Genomic DNA, 23,336 nt, shown 5'->3' with positions numbered 1-23,336 from the left:
TGTAGTGACGAGTGTTTCCCTAAACCCCTAGAGTCTCTGTCACAGATCCATCGCTTGAACCACATTAGTTATAATGTAAAACTCCTATAATGACGCTCTAAACAAGGTGGAGGAACAACTTCTGTAGAGAAGAACCACATCATTACTCTGTGCAGATGATATTGTTTTACACACACACACACACACACACACACACACACACACACACACACACACACACACACACACACACACACACATTTAAAATAATCCAATATTAGTTTGGGTATAAGCATGCACTCGCTTTCCACATGAACTAAAATATATGTAAATGCCACATATGTTATCTTTACTAATATTATTGATTCTAAAACATCAAATCACTTACAAAAGCTAACACGTATTCAAATCTCATATATACTTCTAATAAATAAATAAATAAATAAATAATGAGGCTTTTACTAAGTAATTAAATTTAATATTTTTTATTTATTAGGAAACTTTTTAAATCCTACTTTAATAATAATATTAATATTAATGCTGATTATTATGATGTAGGATATTGTTTATTTAGTGTTTATTTTTTAGAAAAGTCTACTTTTACAGTTTGACACATGTACACCACTGCAGAACTGTTCTACCCAGCAGGCCCATGTCATATACAGTACAGATACTTAATAAATGACCTGCTATACATTAACATTATTAGCGTATGCTGTGTTCTTTGTTTCCAGAAGCTTTAGAGACGTTACATAAATTCTGCTTTTCAATAATAGCTCACCTGTAGCTTTCACCATGAGGCTGTGTTCACAACGACATCAATGTAAGTGCTCAAGTTTGTGACGCAGTTTGCGAATGTTTGTTGGAGCGACAGATTTGGGAAACGGCAAATCAACAAACTGTGTTTGTAACGACGGAACTTGTGACCCTAGTTGGCTAACAATGGTTTTGGGAAACACTCCAGGACAACACTCACTTCACTTCAACATGACAGTCTGGAATTTTACCCTCAAGGTTTTGTCTTCTGTACTGAACTCTTCATATTCAGCTGTGCCTCAGTACAGATAAAGTCAACATTTGTAATTTTTTCACTTCTTTAAATATTTCCCAGATGATGTTGAACAGATTGAGGAAATGTTCACAGTGTGTCTGATAATATTTGTTCTTCTGGAGAAAGTCTGATTTGTTTTATTTCGGCTTGAATAAAAGCAGTTTTTAATTTTTTATGAACCATTTTAAGCTCAATATTATTAGCCTCTTTAAGCTAGATTTGCTTTCGATAGTCTCCAGAACAAACCACTGTTATACAATAAGTTGCCTAATTACCCTAACTTTACCCTAATTACCCTAGTGAAGCCTTTACATGTCACTTTAAGCTGTATAGAAGTGTCTTGAAGAATATCTAGTCTAATATTATTTACTGTCATCATGACAAAGAGAAAATAAATCAGTGATTAGAGATGAGTTATTAACACTGTTATGATTAGAGATGTGTGGAGAAATCTGCTCTCTGATAAACAGAAACTGGGGGAAAAATAAAAGTAATGGGTAACACTTTATAATAACTGCACACTATAAATCATTTATTAAGCATTAGCAAATAGTGAATTCATTATCCGTTGAGCATGAACTCTACATTAATAAACGTTAGTAAGCAGTTTATAACTGCAGCTACAAATGCTCTATTCTTGACTAATAACCACATTTAAAATGTGCTTAATAATTGTATTTTTTATACTTAGTAAATTAAGTAAATTAAGTATCACATTATTTACAAACCATTTGTATTTAAGAGTAGTTGAGGGTTTTTAGGATCATTCAGAATGAGTTAGTAAATGATTAATAAACTATTGAAATCAACATTTATATGTCTTATTATTCAGGCATATATTAATGGTTAATATGTATGTTAATAAATGCTTTATTAACTCAGATTCACCTAGTTTTGTGACCTAATCTAAAGTAAAGACTATTCATGCTTTATAAATCCTTTATAAATGATAAATAAAAGCGCAGTTAAATTCTAAACAGGCAGAATGACATTATCCATTCCTATTCAGTTAAAGATACACAAATGAAACTGTACTTTAAATGAAAAATAAATCTTTGCAACCTGATCTAAAATAGAATCACTGTAGAGTTTTAACGTTACATTTTATTACATTGTTTAATTATTATCAGTTTTGTTGTATTTTGACACTCCTGTTATTCAGCAATGTTTAAACTATACAGTAATTTGACATTTTAGAAAAGATTGCAAAGATTATAGTTCATTTGATTCTGAGCCTTTATTTATCATTTATAAGGGACTTATAAAGCATGAATAGTCCTAACTTTAGATAAGGTCACAAAACTGCATGAAGCATTTATTAACATATTAGTTGAATATTAGTATATGCCTGAATAATAAGACATATAAACGTTGATTTCAATAGTTTATTAATCATTTACTAACTCATTCTGAATGATTCTAAAAACCCTCAACTACTCTTAAATACAAATGGTTTGTAAATAATGTGATACTTAATTTAGTAATGAAAAATAAATCATTAACTAAGTATGAAAATACAATTATTAAGCACATTTTAAATGTGGTTATTAGTCAAGAATAGAGCATTTGTAGCTGCAGTTATAAACTGCTTACTAACGTTTATTAATGTAGAGTTAATGCTCAACGGATAATGAATTCACTTTTTGCTAATGCTTAATAAATGATTTATAGTGTGCAGTTATTATAAAGTGTTACCAAGTAATGTCCTTTATTTGGTGTTGATTTGATCTGAGGCTGTGGTTGTCGGTCAGCTGTTGTTGTGTTTCTGTTGTCAAATGATGATAAATGCCACTTTGTGATGGGGCGTTCGAGACAGTCTTATCTCAAGGGTCTGTTGTGTTGAACAGTGAAATCATGATCAGTTCATCCTCTCATATCCACAATCTTATCTGTTCATACAGGAGCATGAGGGTTAATAATGTGATGGAGTTGTGTTTTTCAGCAGACACACATACAGTAATTCTTGGAAAGTATTTTCTGGGGAAGGGATCATTGGGCAGACACGTCTTTACATGCATTTTCAGTTCCCCTTACATGCAAATCTCATTCCGGCCATCTAGATAAATACTCCACGAGATTGGAGAAGACTTCCAAACCAGCTCAGCCATTCAAACAGACCACTTACAGCTCTTAAACAAGCCATGGGTTCTGAGAACGGCGATGATGGATCTGACAAAAAGAATAAACGCAATAAAAAACAACAGAAATCCAGGAGCTCTAGGGACAACGCTGAAGGTGATGAAATCGATTGGGAAAAACACCTCCGTCGAATTTGCTGTTTCATTTGCCGTTGTATTTGCGAGTGAGTAACTTTATTTCATTTCAGGAGAATGTGGGATAGTTGTAACAGGTTTTGCTTTTCTCTATATGTCTGTGAGATGTTTTAGAGGAGACCTATCATGCTTATGCGACTTCACCATAGAAAAGCCGACAGTTTTACAGTGACATCTGACAAACACTCTGGACTAGCATGTAGATAACTTTATAAATGCTCTTTGTGTGTCTGATAATATGCTTCTGTCTTTAGCGATGACGAATAACTGGAGGAGCTGAGCAGACGCTGAGCAGGAGGATCCCGAGCGGTAAGTGATTAACATATTAAGCTGCTCGATGTTCTTCTCCATATGTAGTTCAGGTGCCTGCAGTTTAATCATGGAGTGTGTGATACGACTCTCAGATACTTTTCTCAGAAAACAGATTTCTAAAGGTGCTGAAATTATAGGTGGGCATAGATACATTTTTAATCTAGATTAATCTCACTGTAATCTGGGTTAATCAAGATTAAAACGGCTCGTTTGAATTCTAATGAAGGCATTCAGAATATGTGTGCGACCCAAATAATGACTAAAGTACGTCTCTGAGAACGGGTTTCTCCAGCCAGGTGGCGCATTAGAGCAGGGGCTATCTCCTGTTTCCAAAATGCATCACAAACTGTTGGAGGAACTGTTCTATGATGAAAATAGATGATGTTCAGTAAGAGGTGCTCGTGTTTACTCAGTGTTTATTCAGGTAAACATCAATGTTCAACTGTAGGTCCACATAAGCTCCAGCCATTTTTGATCACCTTAATCTGACTAAAGTCATCACTGCTTACTTGAAATGTTCACTGAATGCAAAAAAAGAAAACAAATCTAATGAGTTTATAAATGAAGTTGTGTGTAATGAAACGACGCTGTGAAACAGTACTGAACACACGAAGAAAGGCAGGTGTGTTTGGGCAGTGAAAGCCCAGACAGCAGCTGAGATCTCTCAGTAGTTCTTCAGCACTCCTCTGCCCTTCCTCAGTGTAAATGAAGATCAGCTGCTTCAGTCCAACATCTACATCAGCAGGAGGATGAAACCATTTCAGCAGGATAATGATCCAAAACACAGCCGAGGAGACTCTCAGATGCTTTCAGAGAAAGAAAATCAAGCTGTAGAATGGCCCAGCCAATCACCTGATCCGAATCCAATAGAGATAACAGAATACAGCTCAGATTTGACAGACGAGACCCACAGAATTATCGAGATTCTCACACTCTGACGTCTGTTGAGCACTGCATGAGGCTTCACTCTCCATATGAGAGGCGTCTTTAAGCTGTCGTCATTAATATATTTTATAAACACTTTCTCCTTCTGTCATTCCACTTTTTCAGATTCTTTTTGTTTCATGTTTGTCTTGTTTGGGTTTTTATCAAAATCTGCTTCAGTTGATGTCAACAGCTCCGTTAGAGATATTATGGCCAGGAAAACACACGGCAATGTCTTCAACCCTTATTTTCCTGCTCTATATTTTGCAGTTTGTCATTAAATATTTTCATTAATGCCTCATTTAAATGTAATGATGTTTCTGTTCATGGTGTTCATGGTGTCAGAAACATGATTATTATTAATGTTCACTCTTTTCCCTCCTCAAGTGATCAATCTGTGCTGAGTAAAGGGTTTCTGGACACAACACAACAGCTAAGATGAGTTCAGCTCCTGTCAGGAACACTATAAGCAGACGTCATCATGACGACCATCACAACTGTACAGAATAACACAGCTTCAGCCGTCTTCTAGAATGCGTCTATATAATATATGAAGTCAGAGTTATTCACCCCCTGTTTATTTTACCCCAGTTTCTGTTTAACAGAGAGCAGATTTCTCCACACATCTCTAATCATAACATAACTCAACATAACTCTGACTTCATCTGTATATATTTATTCCTCTGCAATGCTTTCTAGTTTATGAACATCCTTCATTTAATATGTCTGATATTTGCTGTGACGGATGATGCAACACTCTTTTATGCATTAATTTCTATTATTCTAAATGGATTAATCTTTTGAATCTCTCTTGTACTTTTTATTGATTGTTGATTTTGAATAAATGTTCTATTGGTGTTTTGCCTTTAGTCAAACCTTTTTAACTTGTATTTAATGTCTACAATGCAAATCCAGTCAGATCCACTTTATCTGGTAAACAAAGCAAGTGTCTGATATAATATCTCTACTGAAAGACAGAATATATGACTGCACACACTGTATTGTACATAAACCAGATGAACATTTACACATTAGTCAATAATATTACTGTAATTAATGTAAAAACTGAATAAATATAGATGTACACACATTTACACACGTCAATAAACTGAATCAATGATGAGCTCAAATCTGTGGAGATGTGAGTCTAGATATGACCACAACCAACAAATCCATCTAAAACAAGCTGAACAAAATGAACACATGAACTGTTCAGCAATGTGGATTAACTGTCTTCCCTACATCCTCACCATAACTTCTGTTCAACAGTTCTCCATGCTTCATGCATAAAAACTGAATGTTAATAGTAATGGTGTAAGTAAAATAAACCCCACTGGTTAATACTGAAAATTATTAGTGTTTTTCCAAGGGAAAGTCTGAAATTTCGTTGCTAATGGTCTCATAAAGGTCTTAAAATGGTCTTAAATTTGATGTGGTGAAACCTGCAGAAGCCCAGACATTCAAGATAATATCTATTAGAGCAGTATAATCACAATACCGTCAATACGTGATACTTTTATTCCAGGTCATCATCACACCGTCAGAATCTTCTACCGGCCCATGCCTAGAGGCCAGTGAGGGTACACACATTTACTCAATACAAATATTACACACTCTGGCCAGACTGGAGGAGGTGGGTTCAGTTGGGCTCAGGTAAAACCACACAACACACATTATTGCTTTACTTCATTAAAAAGTGTGTGTGAATGAGTGTGTATGGGTGTTTCCCAGTACTGGGTTGCAGCTGGAAGGGCATCCGCTGTGTAAATTAACACTTTTAATCCTTTGATGCGTACTTTAACATCGATGTGATCAGCATTGGCTGTTTTGTGAAGCGTACGATCACAGCGATGTGCTTAGCGTGTTTATTTTAGTGCATTGTGTCATAAGCTGCTGAAAATCAGTTGCAGAGACAGAAAAAACAACTGAAAAACAAATGTTTTGTGGGAATAATGCTTCTCGGATGTTTTCACTATCGAGATGTCCAGCAGAGTAATGAAACCGCGGACATTTCCTGTCTATTCGATTATCTACATACGCTTCGCTCTCTGACAGCGAGTCGACTCGCCTCTGACCTGTCACTCCTCTATACAGTCTGAATGGCGGCACGGGAATGAAGGTATTGCGCAACTACTCATTTCTGCAAATGTGGCGATTGCTTTATCCTGCAGCTTGTTTTAACATGAGAGCGCAGTCATGTTCGCAAATCGCTAAAACAGATATGCAAGCTCTAAAATAGGCATTTTTCGATTAATTTGCAAGTCCTCTCATGACAATAGGATCTGGATGCAGCCTTTGTGATGCAAGCTGAGGTTGCATCACTCAGCGATGCAATGTCAAACACAATGCACCCAAATGTAACGAGTGACGTCACTGTGATGGGTAGGGTTAGGGGTGGGGTTAGGTGAGCCCTAAAAAGCATTGGATGCAGCTCAGATTGCACTGCACCAGGCCTGCAGCCAGACCCCTCTCTCTCATGATCGCGTCTGTGCTCATCACTTCGCTATTAAAGTAGTCATTATTTATCTTTGCTCCTTTACTAAATTTAGACATAAGTATTCAAAGTTATCAAGTATTTAGAAATAGATCAATGCATGATTGATGACAATGCTAATGGTCTTCTTATTTGGCTGTGTTGTGAAGTGAAACTTACTTTTAGCAAAGGTGGAACTTTTTTTATTTCTTTGCGATAAAATAATTATGCTGGAAATGTTTCTGGATGAGGTATTTGTGTGATTTACACATTCAGCTGTATTCTGATCTGTCTTAAAGCATTACAGGTCAAATTTAACAATAAGGCTCTTAAAGCACTGCTTTGATAAATGTATTGTCATATTTCAAATACCTCAAGTAAATAGAGGTCATTTGTTTTATTATCTTATTACTGACAGTGTACTTGTCTTTTTTGTAAAATTATTTTAGATCAAGATCAAGATTATTTTATTTCAGATCAAGTGTAAAATAAAATCTCCATGTGATGTGCAGCTATTTAAGAAACACATTTGCCATATTGTAAAAAATATATATATATAAAATATGTAAATAAAATGCCAAATTTAAATCTTTTCATCATATACTTTAATTAAACCTTTCAAAGCTTAAAAATATTGTTTAAAATGGGTAAAAAGTGTCTCCATGGCCTTAAAGATTATGTGGTAGTTTTGCCAGTGCTATTGAAAAAGATTAATTGTCATGAAAGGAAAAATCGACCATACCTCCTTTGTTAGTGCAAATCCCTGTACATGTAGCTTTGAGATTTAAGCAATTAAACCATTCAATCAGGTTTACACTTAAAAAAAAAAAGTGACTTCATAATGAAAATCTGATTTATTTTTAAAGTAATCAACTAGTACTTTTTAAAAGAGTACTTTTTTACCTAATATTAGTATTATTTACTAACATTTGTATTATTTTAGCAGTGTAATAATATTTTTACTTGAGTACTAAAAACATTTCTCAAGAATTTATTGCAGGTTTATTATATTATTAATACATGATTAATAAATATTGTTATTATTATTCATTGTTTTCTTTGTATCAATTACTACGCAATGTTTAATGGGTTGCTGAGAACACATTTCAGGTGTTCAATACATAGCATGCCAGTCTTGAAAATAAAAAATAAGTGCTGGAAAAAGTGCTTAAAAGTCCTTGATTTTCATTAGGCTGTGCCTGTATGAACCCTGTCATATTTAACATATATTTCAAGATTTGTCAGAAAGTGTATGAATATGACATATAGCCAATATTTATGAGGTAAAAGCAACATTTCCAGCTTTTGATGAACAGGCTACTTTGACTACTTTAGATTTAAGTACTGCAGTTTTCTTTTTACTTTTTAAGAACAGCGTCATTTATTACAGAAATTTTGAAAGAACATTTTAATTTAAACGTGTTTTTTTATTTTTTTTATCTGCAAGCACAGTTGATGTTCAGACTATTTAAAATGTTTAAAGTGACTGACAATAATACATATTCTTAATCATAGGAATTAATCTGCCTCGCTTTTAAACTGTGCACAGCTGTAGCTGCTTAATTAGGCCTACGACACTATATTTTAACGCTGGTCATTATGGTGGTACTTGGAGAGACAATTTTTTTCTGAGGTGGTACTTGGTGAAAAAGGTTTTAGAACCACTGACCTAGAACACCTTACACCTAGCAATGCCTTAGCAACACTCTAGCAACCGCCTAGCAACATCTGAGCAACCACCTAGCAACCGCTCAAAACACTCTAGCAACCCGTCTAGCAACACCTTAACAACACCTAGCAAGCCTTAATCACTGTCTAGCAATGCTTTAGCAACTGCCTAGCAGTCAATCAGAACAGCCTAGCAACCACCTAGCAACACCTTAACAACCACCTAGCAATGCCTTAGCAACTGCCTAGCATCACCTTAGCAATCACCTTGCAACGCCTTAGCAACTGCCTAGCAGCCACTCAGAACACCATAGCAACCACCTAGTAACCACTCATAACACCTTAGCAACCACCTAGCAACACTTTAATAAACACCGTAACAACCACCTAGCGACACCTTAACAACCAGTCAAAATGCTCTAGCAGCCACCTAGCAACCACTCGGAACACCCTGGCAACCATTCAGAACCCCCAATCTACATGCCAAGCAAGAAACATGGTGTGTGAGTGTGTGTGTGTGTGTGTGTGTGTGTGTGTGTGTGTGTGTGTGACTGTTTCAAACTTTGTGAAAACTACTTCAGGCTTTCAGACGAGGCTTTCTCGAACCGCTATATAGTTTGTCTATGAACTTTACTGTTCTAGTTATAGCTGTTATCAGATCCTCGACACTCAGAAAAAACAAGGTTCAAAGCTGTACCACAGAAGACACACACTCCTGTCACGGGGAGCAGCACGTTTCATGAGCAGAAGTGTACCTTAAGGCAAAGAAACACATGTATAGCACTGCAGTTTGCACCTGTAAGGACTTGATCTGCAGCATGGGGAAGATGTTGGTTTTGAAAAGCTGCATATACAATATTACACCTTCACCAACACCACAAACCTGATATATGAAGGCAGCAGCACAGTGACAAGACAGTCTGTACTCAACAGTGTCACATGTGCTCACCGAGTGTTCATTAACAGGCCTTAAACATGTGGAGTGACAACACCAGGAGTTTAGTGTAGGTGTTTTGTGTTATAGAACTGAATCATCAATGTTTATGAGCTGCACACGCTTTAACTGAGGATTCATGTGTTCATATGGAGATTATTCATAAATCACTTCACTTTCCTCTCATGTTGACTGTCATAGATGCTGTCATGAAGACGCCGTCGCCCAACACTGATGTACCTTTATATGAGTGTGTGTGTGTGTGTGTGTGTGTGTGTGTGTGTGTGTGTGTGTGTGTGTGTGTGTGTGTTTATGCACTTGGATGGGTTAATAGCAGAGATTTCAGGTGTGGGTTAACATACTGGAGTGTGTTTCCTGATCAACGGCGTAACTCACGGCTGAACTATCACAGTACGATGCATCATTTAGGAAAAGAGCGATGTAGTGACGAGTGTTTCCCTAAACCCCTAGAGTCTCTGTCACAGATCCATCGCTTGAACCACATTAGTTATAATGTAAAACTCCTATAATGACGCTCTAAACAAGGTGGAGGAACAACTTCTGTAGAGAAGAACCACATCATTACTCTGTGCAGATGATATTGTTTTACACACACACACACACACACACACACACACACACACACACACACACACACACACACACACACATACACACATACGTACATGTGGGCACACACACACACACACACACACACACACACACACACACACACACACTTAAAATAATCCAATCAATATTAGTTTGGGTATAAGCATGCACTCACTTTCCATATTAAGTGAAGTTTGTTTATAAACTAATTTCGAGAGGATCACGTGCTTATGATTTATCACGGCCGGTCTCGTATTAGCTAATCATTATCTTCCAATCATATGAGCCTTAAGCTACTATAAAGAACCGCAGTTTTCAGTCCACATTATCTTCGTTTGGAAGAAACCCCCCTTCCTCCCCTATTCTCCTCCTTGACATTTGATTGGGCGGCACGGTGGCCCAGTGGTTAGCACTGAGAGCCTCACAGCAAGAACACCACTGGCCTAGTTTCGCCTAGCCGGTGGGAGTTTCTGTGATGAGTTCGTATGTTCTCCCCGTGTTCGCGTGGGTTTTCCCCGGGCTCTCCGGTTTCCTCCCACCATCTAAAGACATACATCACGCTCAAGAACCATGCATGCTCTAGCCCCTTCTCAGATGTTCCCTTAGCTATCGCTGTCGGGGAGTTCTGAGATCCACTGAGCTCAGGCTCCCCTCCAGCTCTGCGAACGGGGGGGAGCCCCGGGCTCGAGGATCCCTTGAGCTCGGGGCTCTCTCCCGGGACAGCATGCCAAACAAGCTTTGATAGATCATTGGCTAAGTGTGAACTCTTGAACTAAAATATATGTAAACGGCACATATAGAGTCTGTGTTTCCTTTACTGATATTATAGAGAACATTAAATATTCAATTCTAAAACATACAATCACTTACAAAAGCCAACACTATTCTAATCTCATATAAATCATATAAATAATGGAATAATGAGGTGATTTATTAAGAAATTAAATTTAATATTTTTTTATTAGGAAACTTTTTAAATCCTACTTTAATAATAATAATAATATTATATAATATTATATTCTAAAACATTAAAGTCACTTACAAAAGCTGACACTATTACAATTTCAAATATAAATCATGTAAATAAATAAATAATGAGGCGATTTATTAAGAAATTAAATTTAATAATTATTTTTATTAGGAAATTTTGCTAATACAACTTTAATATTATTAATATTAATGCTGATTATTATGATGTAGGATATTGTTTATTTAGTGTTTATTTTTAGAAAAGTCTACTTTTACAGTTTGACACATGTACACCACTGCAGAACTGTTCTACCCAGCAGGCCCATGTCATATACAGTACAGATACTTAATAAATGACCTGCTATACATTAACATTATTAGCGTTTGCTGTGTTCTTTGTTTCCAGAAGCTTTAGAGACGTTACATAAATTCTGCTTTTCAATAATAGCTCACCTGTAGCTTTCACCATGAGGCTGTGTTCACAACGACATCAATGTAAGTGCTCAAGTTTGTGACGCAGTTTGCGAATGTTTGTTGGAGCTGGAGATGGATTTGGGAAACGGCAAATCAACAAACTGTGTTTGTAACGACGGAACTTGTGACCCTAGTTGGCTAACAATGGTTTTGGGAAACACTCCAGGACAACACTCACTTCACTTCAACATGACAGTCTGGAATTTTACCCTCAAGGTTTTGTCTTCTGTACTGAACTCTTCATATTCAGCTGTGCCTCAGTACAGATAAAGTCAACATTTGTATTATTTTCACTTCTTTAATTATTTCCCAAATGATGTTGAACAGATTGAGGAAATGTTCACAGTGTGTCTGATAATATTTGTTCTTCTGGAGAAAGTCTGATTAGTTTTATTTCGGCTAGAATAAAAGCAGTTATGATTTTCTTAAACACCATTTAAGCTCAATATTATTAGCCCCTTTAAGCTAGATTTGCTTTCAATAGTCTCCAGAACAAACCACTGTTATACAATGACTTGCCTAATTACCCTAACTTTACCCTAATTACCCTAGTGAAGCCTTTACATGTCACTTTAAGCTGTATAGAAGTGTCTTGAAGAATATCTAGTCTAATATTATTTACTGTCATCATGACAAAGAGGAAATAAATCAGTGATTAGAGATGAGTTATTAACACTGTTATGATTAGAGATGTGCTGGAGAAATCTGCTCTCTGATAAACAGACACTGGGGGAAAATAAACAAGAGGTGAATAACTCTGACTTCAGCTGTAGATCCAGACAGGGGACCTTTAATATGCCGAAGCATGCTAATAGGACTTTTAATTTGCCAGTAACCTGGGTTAAGTGCTTTCGGCGAATTGAATGCCAATGCAAAATCCGGTGCGTTTAAGGTCTGTTTTTTTTTAAAAATCAGCAATCTCCACTGGCTGAGTGATATCCGATTTAAAGTGGGTCTCAGATTGTACAAGAAGCCCTGCATTACACTACATTTCCCCCGCCATGTCTTCATAATATGAGCATTTATTTTACCCCAGTATATTCAATGGCGCTTCTGCGATTCTGACGGGTACGTGCAAGCTTTTTGTCTCGTTTTACACTTGAACTACTAAATGAATGCCAAAGTTTATTTAACTGAATGTATTTTAATGACATTACAACATTGATGCTGTAAAAGGAACCGTATAAAATAAGAAAAAGTTCACAATAACAGCTCACCGGAAGTTTATCAGTATGGGAAAAACACTAGCTCTGCATATACACTATATCCTTTATTTGGTGTTGATTTGATCTGAGGCTGTGGTTGTCGGTCAGCTGTTGTTGTGTTTCTGTTGTCAAATGATGATAAATGCCACTTTGTGATGGGGCGTTCGAGACAGTCTTATCTCAAGGGTCTGTTGTGTTGAACAGTGAAATCATGATCAGTTCATCCTCTCATATCCACAATCTTATCTGTTCATACAGGAGCATGAGGGTTAATAATGTGATGGAGTTGTGTTTTTCAGCAGACACACATACAGTAATTCTTGGAAAGTATTTTCTGGGGAAGGGATCATTGGGCAGACACGTCTTTACATGCATTTTCAGTTCCCCTTACATGCAAATCTCATTCAGGTCATCCAGTTAAACCCAATTGGAGAAGACTTCCAAACCAGCTCAGCCATTCAAACAGACCACTTACAGCTCCTGAACAAACCATGGGCAACGCTGGATGTGACACTTGCATGGAATATTGCCATACGAAATGCAAATGCAAGTGTCATAAAAAGGATAAACACAATAAAATACATGCAAAACTTGAGTTCTCTGATGACATCGCTGACACCGCTGCAGACTTGGCAGATGCTGCCGCTGAAGACGATTGCTGCGATTTGGGAGATTACCTCCATTATTTTTGCATTTTCCTTTGCAATTGTTTATCCGGGTGAGTAACTTTATTTCATTTCAGGAGAATGTGGGATAGTTGTAACAGGTTTTGCTTTTCTCTATATGTCTGTGAGATGTTTTAGAGGAGACTTATCATGCTTATGTGACTTCACCATAGAAAAGCCGACAGTTTTACAGTGACATCTGACAAACACTCTGGACTAGCATGTAGATAACTTTATAAATGCTCTTTGTGTGTCTGATAATATGCTTCTGTCTTTAGCGATGACGAATAACTGGAGGAGCTGAGCAGACGCTGAGCAGGAGGATCCCGAGCGGTAAGTGATTAACATATTAAGCTGCTCGATGTTCTTCTCCATATGTAGTTCAGGTGCCTGCAGTTTAATCATGGAGTGTGTGATACGACTCTCAGATACTTTTCTCAGAAAACAGATTTCTAAAGGTGCTGTTGACGTGAAATTATAGGTGGGCATAGATACATTTTTAATCTAGATTAATCTCACTGTAATCTCGGAATTAATCCAGATTGAAACGACTCCTCTGAATTCTGCCGAAGGCATTCAGAATATGTGTGCGACCCAAATAATGACTAAAGTACGTCTCTGAGAACGGGTTTCTCCAGCCAGGTGGCGCATTAGAGCAGGGGCTATCTCCTGTTTCCAAAATGCATCACAAACTGTTGGAGGAACTGTTCTATGATGAAAATAGATGATGTTCAGTAAGAGGTGCTCGTGTTTACTCAGTGTTTATTCAGGTAAACATCAATGTTCAACTGTAGGTCTACATAAGCTCCAGCCATTTTTGATCACCTTAATCTGACTAAAGTCATACCCCAATAGAGAAAACAGAATACAGCTCAGATTTGACAGACGAGACCCACAGAATTATCGAGATTCTCACACTCTGACGTCTGTTGAGCACTGCATGAGGCTTCACTCTCCATATGAGAGGCGTCTTTAAGCTGTCGTCATTAATATATTTTATAAACACTTTCTCCTTCTGTCATTCCACTTTTTCAGATTCTTTTTGTTTCATGTTTGTCTTGTTTGGGTTTTTATCAAAATCTGCTTCAGTTGATGTCAACAGCTCCGTTAGAGATATTATGGCCAGGAAAACACACGGCAATGTCTTCAACCCTTATTTTCCTGCTCTATATTTTGCAGTTTGTCATTAAATATTTTCATTAATGCCTCATTTAAATGTAATGATGTTTCTGTTCATGGTGTTCATGGTGTCAGAAACATGATTATTATTAATGTTCACTCTTTTCCCTCCTCAAGTGATCAATCTGTGCTGAGTAAAGGGTTTCTGGACACAACACAACAGCTAAGATGAGTTCAGCTCCTGTCAGGAACACTATAAGCAGACGTCATCATGACGACCATCACAACTGTACAGAATAACACAGCTTCAGCCGTCTTCTAGAATGCGTCTATATAATATATGAAGTCAGAGTTATTCACCCCCTGTTTATTTTCCCCAGTTTCTGTTTATCAGAGAGCAGATTTCTCCACACATCTCTAATCATAACAGTGTTAATAACTCATCTCTAATCACTGATTTATTTCCTCTTTGTCATGATGACAGTAAATAATATTAGACTAGATATTCTTCAAGACACTTCTATACAGCTTAAAGTGACATGTAAAGGCTTCACTAGGGTAATTAGGGTAAAGTTAGGGTAATTAGGCAAGTCATTGTATAACAGTGGTTTGTTCTGGAGACTATCGAGAACAAATCTAGCTTAAAGAGGCTAATAATATTGAGCTTAAAATGGTTCATAAAAAATTAAAAACTGCTTTTATTCAAGCCGAAATAAAACAAATCAGACTTTCTCCAGAAGAACAAATATTATCAGACACACTGTGAACATTTCCTCAATCTGTTCAACATCATCTGGGAAATAATTAAAACAGAAAAAAAAAACTAAAGGGGGTGAATAATTCTGACTTCATCTGTATATATTTATTCCTCTGCAATGCTTTCTAGTTTATGAACATCCTTCATTTAATATGTCTGATATTTGCTGTGACGGATGATGCAACACTCTTTTATGCATTAATTTCTATTATTCTAAATGGATTAATCTTTTGAATCTCTCTTGTACTTTTTATTGATTGTTGATTTTGAATAAATGTTCTATTGGTGTTTTGCCTTAGTCAAACCTTTTTAACTTGTATTTAATGCAAATCCAGTCAGATCCACTTTATCTGGTAAACAAAGCAAGTGTCTGATATAATATCTCTACTGAAAGACAGAATATATGACTGCACACACTGTATTGTACATAAATCAGATGAACATTCACACATTAGTCAATAATATTACTGTAATTAATGTAAAAACTGAATAAATATAGATGTACACACATTTACACACGTCAATAAACTGAATCAATGATGAGCTCAAATCTGTGGAGATGTGAGTCTAGATATGACCACAACCAACAAATCCATCTAAAACAAGCTGAACAAAATGAACACATGAACTGTTCAGCAATGTGGATTAACTGTCTTCCCTACATCCTCACCATAACTCCTGGTTGCTATTGCTAACAACATACTAATTCATACTAGAACCATGCTAATTTATGTTACTAACTGCCTAGCAACACTGAAGCAACCACCTAGCAGCACCTTAGCAACGACCTAGCAACCACTCAGAACACCCTAGCAACCATCTAGCAACACCATAGCAACGACCTACAATACCATAGCAACCGCCTAGCAACACCTTAACAACCACCTAGCAATGCCTTAACTACTGCCTAGCAACCACTCAGAACACCCTGGCAACCACATAGCAACACCTTAGCAACCACCTAGCAACATCTTAGCAATCACTTAGCAACACCTTAGCAACCACCTAGCAACACCTTAGCAACACCCTAGCAACCGCCTAGCAACACCTGAGCAACCACTCAGAACACCTTAGAAACAGTCTAGAAACACCTTAGCAACCGCCTAGCAATGTCTTAGCAACTGCCTAGCAACAACTTAGTGACTACATAGCAACTACTAAGAACACCCTAGCAACCACCTAGAAACACCTTAGCAACCACTCAGAACACCCTAGCAACCACCTAGAAACATTTTAGCAATGGCCTAGAACACCTTACACCTAGCAATGCCTTAGCAACACTCTAGCAACCGCCTAGCAACATCTGAGCAACCACCTAGCAACCACTTAAAACACTCTAGCAACCCGTCTAGCAATTCCTTAGCAACACTTAGTAACCACCTCGCAACGCCTAAACAACTGCCTAGCAGCCACTCAGAACACCATAGCAACTGCCTAGCAACCACTCAGAACACCTTGGCAACCACCTAGCAACACTTTAATGAACACCTTAACAACCCCCTAGCGACACCTTAACAACCAGTCAAAGCACTCTAGCAGTAGCCTAGCAACCACTCAGAACACCATAGCAACCACCTAGAAACACCCTAGCAACCTTTCAGAACCCCCAATTTACATGCCAAGCAAGAAATATCCCAAACCATAGAAACATGGTGTGTGAGTGTGTGAGTGTGTGTGTGTGCGTGTGTGTGTGTGTGTGTGTGTGTGTGAGTGTGTGTGTGTGTGTGTGTGTGTGTGTGTGTGTGTGTGTGTGTGTGAGTGTGTGAGTGTGTGTGTGTGCGTGTGTGTGTGTGTGTGTGAGTGTGTGAGTGTGTGTGTGTGTGTGTGCGTGTGTGTGTGTGTGTGTGTGTGTGTGAGTGTGTGAGTGTGTGTGTGTGCGTGTGTGTGTGTGTGTGTGTGTGTGTGTGTGTGATTATGTGTGTGACTGTTTCACACTTTGTGAAAACTACTTCAGGCTTTCAGACGAGGCTTTCTCGAACCGCTATATAGTTTGTCTATGAACTTTACTGTTCTAGTTATAGCTGTTATCAGATCCTCGACACTCAGAAAAAACAAGGTTCAAAGCTGTACCACAGAAGACACACACTCCTGTCACGGGGAGCAGCACGTTTCATGAGCAGAAGTGTACCTTAAGGCAAAGAAACACATGTATAGCACTGCAGTTTGCACCTGTAAGGACTTGATCTGCAGCATGGGGAAGATGTTGGTTTTGAAAAGCTGCATATACAATATTACACCTTCACCAACACCACAAACCTGATATATGAAGGCAGCAGCACAGTGACAAGACAGTCTGTACTCAACAGTGTCACATGTGCTCACCGAGTGTTCATTAACAGGCCTTAAACATGTGGAGTGACAACACCAGGAGTTTAGTGTAGGTGTTTTGTGTTATAGAACTGAATCATCAATGTTTATGAGCTGCACACGCTTTAACTGAGGATTCATGTGTTCATATGGAGATTATTCATAAATCACTTCACTTTCCTCTCATGTTGACTGTCATAGATGCTGTCATGAAGACGCCGTCGCCCAACACTGATGTACCTTTATATGAGTGTGTGTGTGTGTGTGTGTGTGTGTGTGTGTGTGTGTGTGTGTGTGTGTGTGTGTGTGTGTGTGTGTGTGTGTTTATGCACTTGGATGGGTTAATAGCAGAGATTTCAGGTGTGGGTTAACATACTGGAGTGTGTTTCCTGATCAACGGCGTAACTCACGGCTGAACTATCACAGTACGATGCATCATTTAGGAAAAGAGCGATGTAGTGACGAGTGTTTCCCTAAACCCCTAGAGTCTCTGTCACAGATCCATCGCTTGAACCACATTAGTTATAATGTAAAACTCCTATAATGACGCTCTAAACAAGGTGGAGGAACAACTTCTGTAGAGAAGAACCACATCATTACTCTGTGCAGATGATATTGTTTTACACACACACACACACACACACACACACACACACACACACACACACACACACATACGTACATGTGGGCACACACACACACACACACATTTAAAATAATCCAATATTAGTTTGGGTATAAGCATGCACTCGCTTTCCACATGAACTGAAATATATGTAAATGCCACATATGTTACCTTTACTAATATTATTGATTCTAAAACATCAAATCACTTACAAAAGCTAACACGTATTCAAATCTCATATATACTTCTAATAAATAAATAAATAATTAGGCGATTTACTAAGAAATTTAATTTAATATTTTTTTATTTATTAGGACATTTTTTAAATCCTACTTTAATAATAATGTTAATATTAATGATAATTATTATGATGTAGGATATTTTTTATTTATTGTTTATTTTTTGAAAATTTGACACATGTACACCACTGCAGAACTGTTCTACCCAGCAGGCCCATGTCATATACAGTACAGATACCTAATAAATGACCTGCTATACATTAACATTATTAGCGTATGCTGTGTTCTTTGTTTTCAGAAGCTTTAGAGACGTTACATAAATTCCACTTTTCAATAATAGCTCACCTGTAGCTTTCAGTTATTAACACTGTTATGATTAGAGATGGTGACGCAGTGGCGCAGTGGGCAGCACGTTCGCCTCACAGCAAGAAGGTTGCTGGTTCGATCCTCGGCTCAGTTGGCGTTTCTGTGTGGAGTTTGCATGTTCTCCCTGCGTTCGCGTGGGTTTCCTTCGGGTGCTCCGGTTTTCCCCACAGTCCAAATACATGCGGTACAGGTGAATTGGGTAGGCTTAATTGTCCGTAGTGTGTGTGTGTGTGTGAATGTGTGTGTGGATGTTTACCAGAGATGGGTTGCGGCTGGAAGGGCATCCGCTGCATTAAAACTTGCTGGATAAGTTGGTGGTTCATTCCACTGTGGCGATCCCGGATTAATAAAGGGACTAAGCCGAAAAGAAATGAATGAATGAATGATTAGAGATGTGTTAAACAGAAACTTGGGGAAAAATAAAGTAATGTCCTTTATTTGGTGTTGATTTGATCTGAGGCTGTGGTTGTCGGTCAGCTGTTGTTGTGTTTCTGTTGTCAAATGATGATAAATGCCACTTTGTGATGGGGCGTTCGAGACAGTCTTATCTCAAGGGTCTGTTGTGTTGAACAGTGAAATCATGATCAGTTCATCCTCTCATATCGACAATCTTATCTGTTCATACAGGAGCATGAGGGTTAATAATGTGATGGAGTTGTGTTTTTCAGCAGACACACATACAGTAATTTTTGGAAAGTATTTTCTGGGGAAGGGATCATTGGGCAGACACGTCTTTACATGCATTTTCAGTTCCCCTTACATGCAAATCACATTCAGGTCATCCAGATAAATACTCCACGAGATTGGAGAAGACTTCCAAACCAGCTCAGCCATTCAAACAGACCACTTACAGCTCCTGAACAAACCATGAGTTCTGACGACGACAAAGTATTTGACACTTGCATGAAAATATGGCGTTTGAAGAGCAAATGCAAAAAAAAACAAGACTCTGATAACTTCTTAGGCAAAGTTGCAAACATAGCAAGTGCAGCCACTGAAAACAATAAAGAGAAACTCCAGGAAGCAGTCCTCAAAAAAGGTGGCCGTTACCTTTTTCGCCGTTGGTTTGGCAGGTGAGTAACTTTATTTCATTTCAGGAGAATGTGGGATAGTTGTAACAGGTTTTGCTTTTCTCTATATGTCTGTGAGATGTTTTAGAGGAGACTGATCATGCTTATGCGACTTCACCATAGAAAAGCCGACAGTTTTACAGTGACATCTGACAAACACTCTGGACTAGCATGTAAAGCATCTCTTTGTGTGTCTGATAATATGCTTCTGTCTTTAGCGATGACGAATAACTGGAGGAGCTGAGCAGACGCTGAGCAGGAGGATCCCGAGCAGTAAGTGATTAACATATAAGCTGCTCGATGTTCTCTATATATGTAGTGCAGTTCAGTGTGTGATACGACTCTCAGATACTTTTCTCAGAAAACAGATTTCTAAAGGTGCTGTTGACGTGAAATTATAGGTGGGCATAGATACATTTTTAATCCAAAACACAGCCGAGGAGACTCTCAGATGCTTTCAGAGAAAGAAAATCAAGCTGTAGAATGGCCCAGCCAATCACCTGAACCGAATCCAATAGAGAAAACAGAATACAGCTCAGATTTGACAGACGAGACCCACAGAATTATCGAGATTCTCACACTCTGACGTCTGTTGAGCACTGCATGAGGCTTCACTCTCCATATGAGAGGCGTCTTTAAGCTGTCGTCATTAATATATTTTATAAACACTTTCTCCTTCTGTCATTCCACTTGTTCAGATTCTTTTTGTTTCATGTTTGTCTTGTTTGGGTTTTTATCAAAATCTGCTTCAGTTGATGTCAACAGCTCCGTTAGAGATATTATGGCCAGGAAAACACACGGCAATGTCTTCAACCCTTATTTTCCTGCTCTATATTTTGCAGTTTGTCATTAAATATTTTCATTAATGCCTCATTTAAATGTAATGATGTTTCTGTTCATGGTGTTCTCCTATAAACTCTTGTTTAAGTGAATATAACTGCTTCATAACCTGACGTGTTTAAATGCTCTACAAATGATCGTCTATATTCTCTTGGAAACAGATGGAAATTCACAGTATTTGTCATTATTTTCAGTAACACAGTTTTTCATGTGTTTTAGAAGCGTAAGAAACATGATTATTATTAATGTTCACTCTTTTCCCTCCTCAAGTGATCAATCTGTGCTGAGTAAAGGGTTTCTGGACACAACACAACAGCTAAGATGAGTTCAGCTCCTGTCAGGAACACTATAAGCAGACGTCATCATGACGACCATCACAACTGTACAGAACAACACAGCTTTAGATATAGATTAGATATAATGCCTCTGTATAACATCTACAGCTGAAGTCAGAGTTATTCTCCCCCTGTATTTTTCCCCCAGTTTCTGTTTATCAGAGAGCAGATTTCTCCACACATCTCTAATCATAACAGTGTTAATAACTCATCTCTAATCACTGATTTATTCTCTCTTTGTCATGATGACAGCACATAATATTAGACTAGATATTCTTCAAGACACTTCTATACAGCTTAAAGTGACATGTAAAGGCTTCACTAGGGTAATTAGGGTAAAGTTAGGGTAATTAGGCAAGTCATTGTATAACAGTGGTTTGTTCTGGAGACTATTGAAAGCAAATCTAGTTTCAAGGGGCTAATAATATTGAGCTTAAAATGGTTCATAAAAAATTAAAAACTGCTTTTATTCAAGCCGAAGTAAAACAAATCAGACTTTCTCCAGAAGAACAAATATTATCAGACACACTGTGAACATTTCCTCAATCTGTTCAACATCATTTGGGAAATAATTAAAACAGAAAAAAAAAACTAAAGGGGGTGAATAACTCTGACTTCATCTGTATATATTTATTCCTCTGCAATGCTTTCTAGTTTATGAACATCCTTCATTTAATATGTCTGATATTTGCTGTGACGGATGATGCAACACTCTTTTATGCATTAATTTCTATTATTCTAAATGGATTAATCTTTTGAATCTCTCTTGTACTTTTTATTGATTGTTGATTTTGAATAAATGTTCTATTGGTGTTTTGCCTTTAGTCAAACCTTTTTAACTTGTATTTAATGTGTACAATGCAAATCCAGTCAGATCCACTTTATCTGGTAAACAAAGCAAGTGTCTGATATAATATCTCTACTGAAAGACAGAATATATGACTGCACACACTGTATTGTACATAAATCAGATGAACATTTACACATTAGTCAATAATATTACTGTAATTAATGTAAAAACTGAATAAATATAGATGTACACACATTTACACACGTCAATAAACTGAATCAATGATGAGCTCAAATCTGTGGAGATGTGAGTCTAGATATGACCACAACCAACAAATCCATCTAAAACAAGCTGAACAAAATGAACACATGAACTGTTCAGCAATGTGGATTAACTGTCTTCCCTACATCCTCACCATAACTTCTGTTCAACAGTTCTCCATGCTTCATGCATAAAAACTGAATGTTAATAGTAATGGTGTAAGGAAAATAAACCCCACTGGTTAATACTGAAAATTATTAGTGTTTTTCCAAGGGAAATTTCGTTGCTAATGGTCTCATAAAGGTCTTGAAAAGGTCTTAAATTTGATGTGGTGAAACCTGCAGAAGCCCAGACATTCAAGATAATATCTATTAGAGCAGTATAATCACAATACCGTCAATACGTGATAATTTTATTCCAGGTCATCATCACACCGTCAGAATCTTCTACCGGCCCATGCCTAGAGGCCAGTGAGGGTACACACATTTACTCAATACAAATATTACACACTCTGGCCAGGCTGGAGGAGGTGGGTTCAGTTGGGCTCAGGTAAAACCACACAACACACATTATTGCTTTACTTCATTAAAAAGTGTGTGTGAATGAGTGTGTATGGGTGTTTCCCAGTACTGGGTTGCAGCTGGAAGGGCATCCACTGTGTAAAACATATTCTGGAATAGTTGGCGGTTCATTCCGCTGTGGCGATCCCTGATGAATAAAGGGACTAAACTGAATAATGAATGATCTTTTATATTTATCATGAATTGTTTTCCAGTTAATGAAATGTTTAGAAGTTTAGTAACGAGTTTAACTTTTCTTTAGTAAAATAACTCTGACTAGTCTCAGGTATGGAGCTGCTGTGGGATCCAGTGCAAAGGCTAGGGTATGCTGATCTGCCTCCTGTTTGTGCTTCTTTATTAAGAAGTCTGATATTTCACCCTTCCTTTTCATGTTTAGTTGTCCCTGTGCAAAAAGAGTACAGTCTGGTTACATCTGATCCAGTTAGAAACACGTATATCCTAATTAAAAATATCCATTATCATACCTGCACATCTAAATCAGCATCATAAAATCAAAGTATATGAGGT

The 23,336-nt window shown here is 37.5% G+C and overlaps 3 long non-coding RNA genes across 3 annotated transcripts in view; all 3 read left to right on the top strand.

Moving 5' to 3' along the window:
- Window positions 1-5,513, top strand: part of si:dkey-33c14.3 — a gene marked incomplete in the record, with an annotated part of 11,875 nt that extends 6,362 nt beyond the window's left edge. Inside the window, 2 exon segments of the long non-coding RNA NR_111927.1 lie at window positions 3,556-3,612; window positions 4,927-5,513. This is a non-coding gene — a long non-coding RNA (si:dkey-33c14.3).
- A 7,803-nt stretch (window positions 5,514-13,316) lies between these two features.
- On the top strand, window positions 13,317-15,713 carry LOC147846169 (uncharacterized). Its single transcript, XR_015478064.1, has 3 exons — window positions 13,317-13,592; window positions 13,818-13,872; window positions 14,836-15,713. It is a non-coding gene; the product is annotated as an uncharacterized LOC147846169 (long non-coding RNA).
- Window positions 15,714-19,770: 4,057 nt separating this feature from the next.
- LOC147846168 (uncharacterized) lies at window positions 19,771-22,031 on the top strand. Its single transcript, XR_015478063.1, has 3 exons — window positions 19,771-20,025; window positions 20,241-20,295; window positions 21,133-22,031. It is a non-coding gene; the product is annotated as an uncharacterized LOC147846168 (long non-coding RNA).
- Window positions 22,032-23,336: the final 1,305 nt, after the last annotated feature.

Source organism: Danio rerio, chromosome 2 (genome assembly GCF_052040795.2).
Source record: "Danio rerio strain M-AB ecotype USA chromosome 2, GRCz13ab, whole genome shotgun sequence".
Lineage (NCBI taxonomy): Eukaryota > Metazoa > Chordata > Actinopteri > Cypriniformes > Danionidae > Danio > Danio rerio.
This window is presented reverse-complemented; position numbering and strand designations above follow the sequence as displayed.